The sequence below is a fragment of the Hetaerina americana genome, unplaced genomic scaffold (genome assembly GCF_022747635.1).
Source record: "Hetaerina americana unplaced genomic scaffold, ioHetAmer1.1.p SCAF_1, whole genome shotgun sequence".
NCBI lineage: Eukaryota > Metazoa > Arthropoda > Insecta > Odonata > Calopterygidae > Hetaerina > Hetaerina americana.
The window spans coordinates 67,836,048-67,842,380 of NW_027286069.1; positions in this window are offsets into that span (position 1 = coordinate 67,836,048).

The window sequence follows — 6,333 nt, forward strand, 5'->3', positions numbered from 1 at the left end:
AACGAGGGAATTCCGGGGAATATCACGTCAATAATAATCTTAGGGACAAGCAATTAGAGAGTTAACTCACGTGCTGCCAAACTAAAGATTATCACGCCACGGTAATGACAATTGCCAAGTTAACTATTAAAAAAGTCAAAAAAATATAGTTTTAGGAAAATGTTGGGTAATCACAAAACATTCTCCATCAAGGTGGATAATAGTCACCCCACGTCCTCATGTTATCCTCCATTATTCAGCTGACCAGGTACGATTCCCCGATGTGTAAATATCCTTCAACACCGCAATCTGATTTCAGGTATGTTGGTCGACAGTAAAACAAGCAGTATGCTATTCGCTCCGGGTTCTCGGACAGGAAGATAGGCGTAACAGCATCACAGCATTTCATGTTGAATATACAGTATGCCTAGGAACGATAAAGAACAGTTAACAATAGTAATAAGTTTTATCTTCTAAAATCAGTTAACTATTTGTTTCTCGGCGAATGAATGTATCATCGCCTCCTTTTTTCAAATTTCACCGTATTACATAATATACTGAAAATTAACAGCCCGTCTCCGATGAACTGCAACCTTGGTGCGGCGAAAGAGCTTGCGCGTTCCGATCATCGATAGATCTCTAATCGCAAGGGTAATTTCTATTTCTCCGGTACGGTACTGAATGGGAATAGTGCAAGCAAGTTGAAGAGAGAGAAAGACACACGGAGTTTTAAACATGATGCAAAAAGAGAGGATGTTGCAAGGAAAAATCTGAAGAAGGCGGAGGTAGAATAGGCGGAGAAATAATTTAGAGGAAAAAATCTTAACTTAGAATAAGTAAACGTATTAAGTAAATTATCGTAAATAGATATCAGCCGTGCTTGTTTCACAGCTTCAATTTTTCACTCATTTTTCTGAGAGGGAGAGAGAGTGATTATATGATATCAAATTTACAAATATCCCCATTGGTTGTTGAAATAAAAGGTTCATAGCTTCCGGTCATATTACATATATACCTCTCGCAAATATCAGTCAAGTAAAACGATTAAGCAAGAGGCTGATAACAATATAGTGATCTCAAACGTATAATTTATACAAGATATTTTATTATTCCTGGTTTTTACGTGTGTAAAAATGATAATCACTTTAGGCATGACTATTAATTAACATTGTACTTTCACTTCGATTACAAAGTAAAATTGATAAAATATTTATGCAATATCGTTCATACTTTAGGACTCATACCTGACCTGTTCAAAAAGTATCGAACTTTTGTGTTTTTTCAAAAATTATTTATTTAATCATGAAAATCTATGTTGTCCTCTTCAAAGTAAACCCCATTAGAAATTATACAATTGAGACGTTTTTTCCAATCCTCGAAGCACTTCAAAAAATTATTTTTTGTAATCTTGTTCAGCTCCTCTTTCGATGCAGTCTTTATCTCGTAAATCGTAGCGCAGCGTCGTCCTTTCATGGGCCTCTTCAATTTCGGGAACAAGAAAAAGTCCCTGGGGGCCATAAGTGGGGAATACGGTGGCTGCGGCATCATTGATTCGTTGTTCTTGGCCAAAATTTGCGCACAAGTAACGATGTGCGAGCAGGGACGTTGTCATGGTGCAAAAGCCAAGTTCTTCCACAAATCTGGGCGTTTGTGGCGGATTGCTTCAAATTGCGCATGACTTGCAGGTTATATTCCTTATTTACCAATACCCTGTGACAAGAACGGATGATGCACCACACCCCTGCAATCGAAGAAACTGTAATCAAAACGTTCACATTCGACCAAACTTTGCGCGCTCTTTTCGGTCTTGGCTCGTGCTGCAGCTTCCATTGGGATGATGGAGCTTTAGTTTCAACGTCATAGCCATAAACCCATGATTCATCACCAGTTATGACCCTCTGGAGCAAATTTCGGTCGTCGCGGACAGAGTCCAAATCCTCATTAGCAATGTTAATGCGTTGGTCGAAATGGAGCAATTTTGGTACGAATTTCGCGTGCGGCGACCCGTGTCATGCCCAAATCATTGGTTAAAATCGAATGGCACGAGCCAATCGATATGTTTAGATCCTCAGCAACTTCTCTAACGGTGATTCGACGATTGGTCAATACTATTTTCTTCACTTCATCAATGTTTTCGTCTTTTGACGTACTCTGGCGTCCGGCACGCTCTTCGTCGTTCACATCTTCTCGGCCCTCTGAGAACATTTTGTACCACCGGTAAATGTTTCTTCGGTCCAAGGTAGCTTCTCCATATGCCATAGTGAACATTCGGAATGCGCCCGAATGCGCTTTAATTCCGTTTTTCACACAAAATTTGATACAGATTATTTGATCCATTTTTCGGAATAGGCAAAAATCGAAGACTAGCCAAAATACGTCCAAGCAAAACAGCTGTCCGAAATTAACTGAACAGTTAAAATGGCCGAACTTTTCGGCATAAGTGAGAGACATAAGTTCTAACATAACGCCGCAAAAAATCGAAAATCAAATATGCGTAACCAGCGAAAATTCAAACTTCGCAATACTTTTTGAACAGACATCGTATATGGCAGAGGTAAACCAGAAACAAAATATGCCATTGTCTCTAGGTTCTCTTTCCAAGTACACTGATAGCAATATTGGTGTAATATCTAGAAGTGCACTACTTGGCAAGTTTTATTCAATCCGTTATGTAAAAGTTGTCTTTTAATAATCTTTAAACCATCAGCCTAGACTTCTCCGACATCAAATTGTTGTATCGCAGCGAGAAATGTTTTTCTCTGATGATTTCCGAGCAGGATAATTTAAAATAGAGAAGAAACCGAATTCATGGGTACTCCTGAGAAGGCGGCGATCTGGGACTCCACAAAAATCAAACCGGATGTCCTTGAGGGACTCATTTAGGGTAAAGGCAATCATTCCTTATACCAATAAATGAGCCTATGGCAATCCAAAAGAGTGTCACTCATATGCTTTTTCAGTATGGATACCACTTTTAGTTAAATAGTTTTAAAAAATAAAATGCATTTAATACCTCTCTGTATATAACTTTCCTTCTATGCAACGTTAATACGTTTACTTATTCTAAGTTTATCATCCCACGCAAAACTTTCAGTTATGATCCTTTTGCACCTACCCTGAGACATCACCGTAGGATCAGAAAATTGACACTTTTCCTCTAAGCTTAACTCGATTCAATGCTGTAATCGTCGTAGCGCGCCATTTTTACCTTACCTTTCCAATAGAAAGATCGGTAAAAAACGTTTGAAAATTTCGACATATAACTCTGAACTTCTGGTAAAGTGAATGGAATGACAAACAGACGTAGTTCCGAAATATTGTGATAGTAGGACTAATGTTGACCAATTGAACTAAATTCAATGGCACCAGCCAACTAACAAAATGTGATGTTTTCTGCTTATGGTGTCTTTTCCGCTCTAGAGAAAACTCGAAGCCTTTTTATTCGTAAACTGCCAGATTTTCCAGGTGACCTGATATTAAGCATTTTACATGTAAGATCTACTGCTATATTTAAGGAAGTACAGCGACAGCATCCGCTTGTCCCGGAAGTTTGAATACGACTAAAAATTGATAAACATCAATTGCGGCAAAATAATTATTAACAAAGAAAGAGTACGGAGAAGGTTGGGTTTTTAAAAGGCTTAACATCCGAAGGAAAGTGAGGTTTTTGGATGGTTAAAATATCAACCGAAATTGGAGCATTTGTTCCCACAAAGAAAAAGGAAGGAGATGGGTGCGTTAGTTAAAATGATCCCACTCTCTTCAGGAAATTACGGCAGGGAAATATCGCACCGCAAAATTCATTTGGTATTTTTTCATTATGAATTCTAATTATTTTGAATTCCTTTGTCCCTTTAATTACGAATTTATTAAGAATTTATTTTAGTTATTTCTTTGCCAAACCGCCATTTGGCGCCGCCACTAACTACTTGAATGGCGTTTTGAATATGTTCAATCGTTCCTTCTCATGTCACATTACGTTACCCAGAGTGGAGCCATTTGTTTTGACCTAACTCCTCTTCCATGAGCTTTATTTTCAAAAGTTTACTAGAATTCCTCACCGAGGTTTGATTTCTGAAAGTCACTCGCTATTTCTTTCGGATTTCACGCTGGGGAAAAAATGTTAAACAATTACAAAAACTACGCAAGGGCCAAATTTGTGAAAGAAATGGTCGAATAAAGCGTTGTAACCTTAAACCACGATGCCGAAATAATTGTTATGCATTCACGGATGGGCTGTCCCGGCGGAACACCTAGTTTTCCGTTAGGCCGTAGGCCGGAACGAAGGGTCAAAATACATTACACGTCCCTGTATAAATTAGTTGAGATGTGGGCCCTACTCCTGATTTTCCGAGTCAGATATGGCGGTCGGTCCGCCCCCGTATTTACCTAAGTCAAACTAAGTATCTATAATTGTCCATGGCCGTAGGCCAGAACGAAGGGCCGAACTACCTTTCATCAATTAGTTCAGATGTGGACTATCATTTCTGATTTTCCGAGTAAAATATGGTCCGCCCCTGTATTTACCTAAGTACCTATCATTTTCCATATCATGACTGGGGAAATGAAGAACGCTGGTGACTAGCGAGCCATAGGGAGACATCTTGGACAACCATTCCCAATAGATACAAAATACAACAGCGAGTAAAATTTTCAAACCCACATCATGGCCACGATATTATTTATGCCAAAGACCTTTTCAATTTTTTAAATTTCAGAAATGTTACTCCGGTTTTGCAGAATATTTTCAATATAAAACCCCGAAAATTTGTTGAATATTTCCAGAAAAAAATATTTTTCGCAACATGGTTACACCACAGTTCACATCTTTAACTATTCCTGCGAGCCAAACTAATTCAAGTACCCTTCACTGCGCCAGTTAAATACCCCGAATATTTGGAGATCATGCCCAGAGTCGCATCGTATCGGTTTGATTGTGCTGGGGCTACCTTCTTCCCCTAATGCTCATTGAGAATGTCTTCAGGCGTGTCTCTCATAAGAACTTCCAGAGATGGCGGAGGCATTAAATTAAAACATTAAAAACGAATTGAACTTTCTAAAGAATGATGGGCGACCAGCATTCCTGATTATTAGCCAAGTGCTCGGCAAAAACACTATGACGTTATGTCTTAATAAATACACCTCAAATAACTAGTCACAGAACTTAATAATTCCCCATTGGAACCATTAAGATGTGGAAAACTGGGAAACATTACTATTGATAGGCAATAACTCAGACCTCATTCCTAAACGATAATGAAGGCAACCGAATTCACCCGAGGCAACCAAACGTTGGTTCAAGGTAAAGAGCGTCTATTTTAAATAGTCTTCTCTGCGCATATTTAATTTAACAGTTTGATAATAATGGCTTTTTCATTTATATTTATACCACAGAAAGATAAAATTCTTTAAAATACCAATTATTCTGCTTTAACTGGAAGCCACTATGCGAAAATTAATATGCAGCAATGATTTAAATAAACCAGTTGAAATTCAGTTTAAAGATAAGCAGAAGAATACTTCCTCGACATAAAAGTATACGTTCCATGTACTTCCGGCGATAGAAATTCTGTTCTTCCAGCTGCTACCCCATTCTTCTCAGTTCCAATGAGATTCTTTCGCGGCCTTAAAGGTCACCCAGGTAATCAGATGACAGGTGGAAGAGGTATAAAAACATTATGACGAAGGTCTAAGAAGCAACGTGGCGAGGTTCTAATTTCGCTGAGAGCAAGCAAACAAAGGCGCCCCGCCGTACAGGTGTATGTGCGCCTCGTCTTCGCAACAGTTAGATGGAAATGCCCTACTTTGTCGTATGCTTGTAGTGGAAAGCGTAACTGTCGACTCTGTCTATTATTTGTCTCCGCGGAAATAAATGGACAATGAAAGCTGATACTGTGAGATGGTTCAGTATAAAAATATCATTTTGCTGAAATCACTAATATGGTTGCTATAAATGCCATTTTCTATTATACAGGTATGCCATAGCTGTAACACGCAATTTAAAGAAGAGCGCGGAAATATTTTTCCAGCGAATGAGTGCTCCTCTTACATTCTCACGAATGTTTAAAAAATTTAATTCCACTACGCACATTTTTTACTTTTTTGGTGCGATTTAAAGATGATACGGTGAAACTGTTTTCAATTCCAATTAAAGTGAAATAAGTTAGTCATGAAACTTAATAAACCAGAACGGGCGCAGCACAAGGGTAGTCGGAGAAATGCGAAACGAGAAGCACTTGCGGGATTACTCGGTAATTACGCATAAAGGGAGATATTAAAAGAGGGAAAAAAATAAGAACTCATGATATCACTCAAGTTGGGAAAGCCCTGCAGAAGAAGTTACGAAACCAAGCC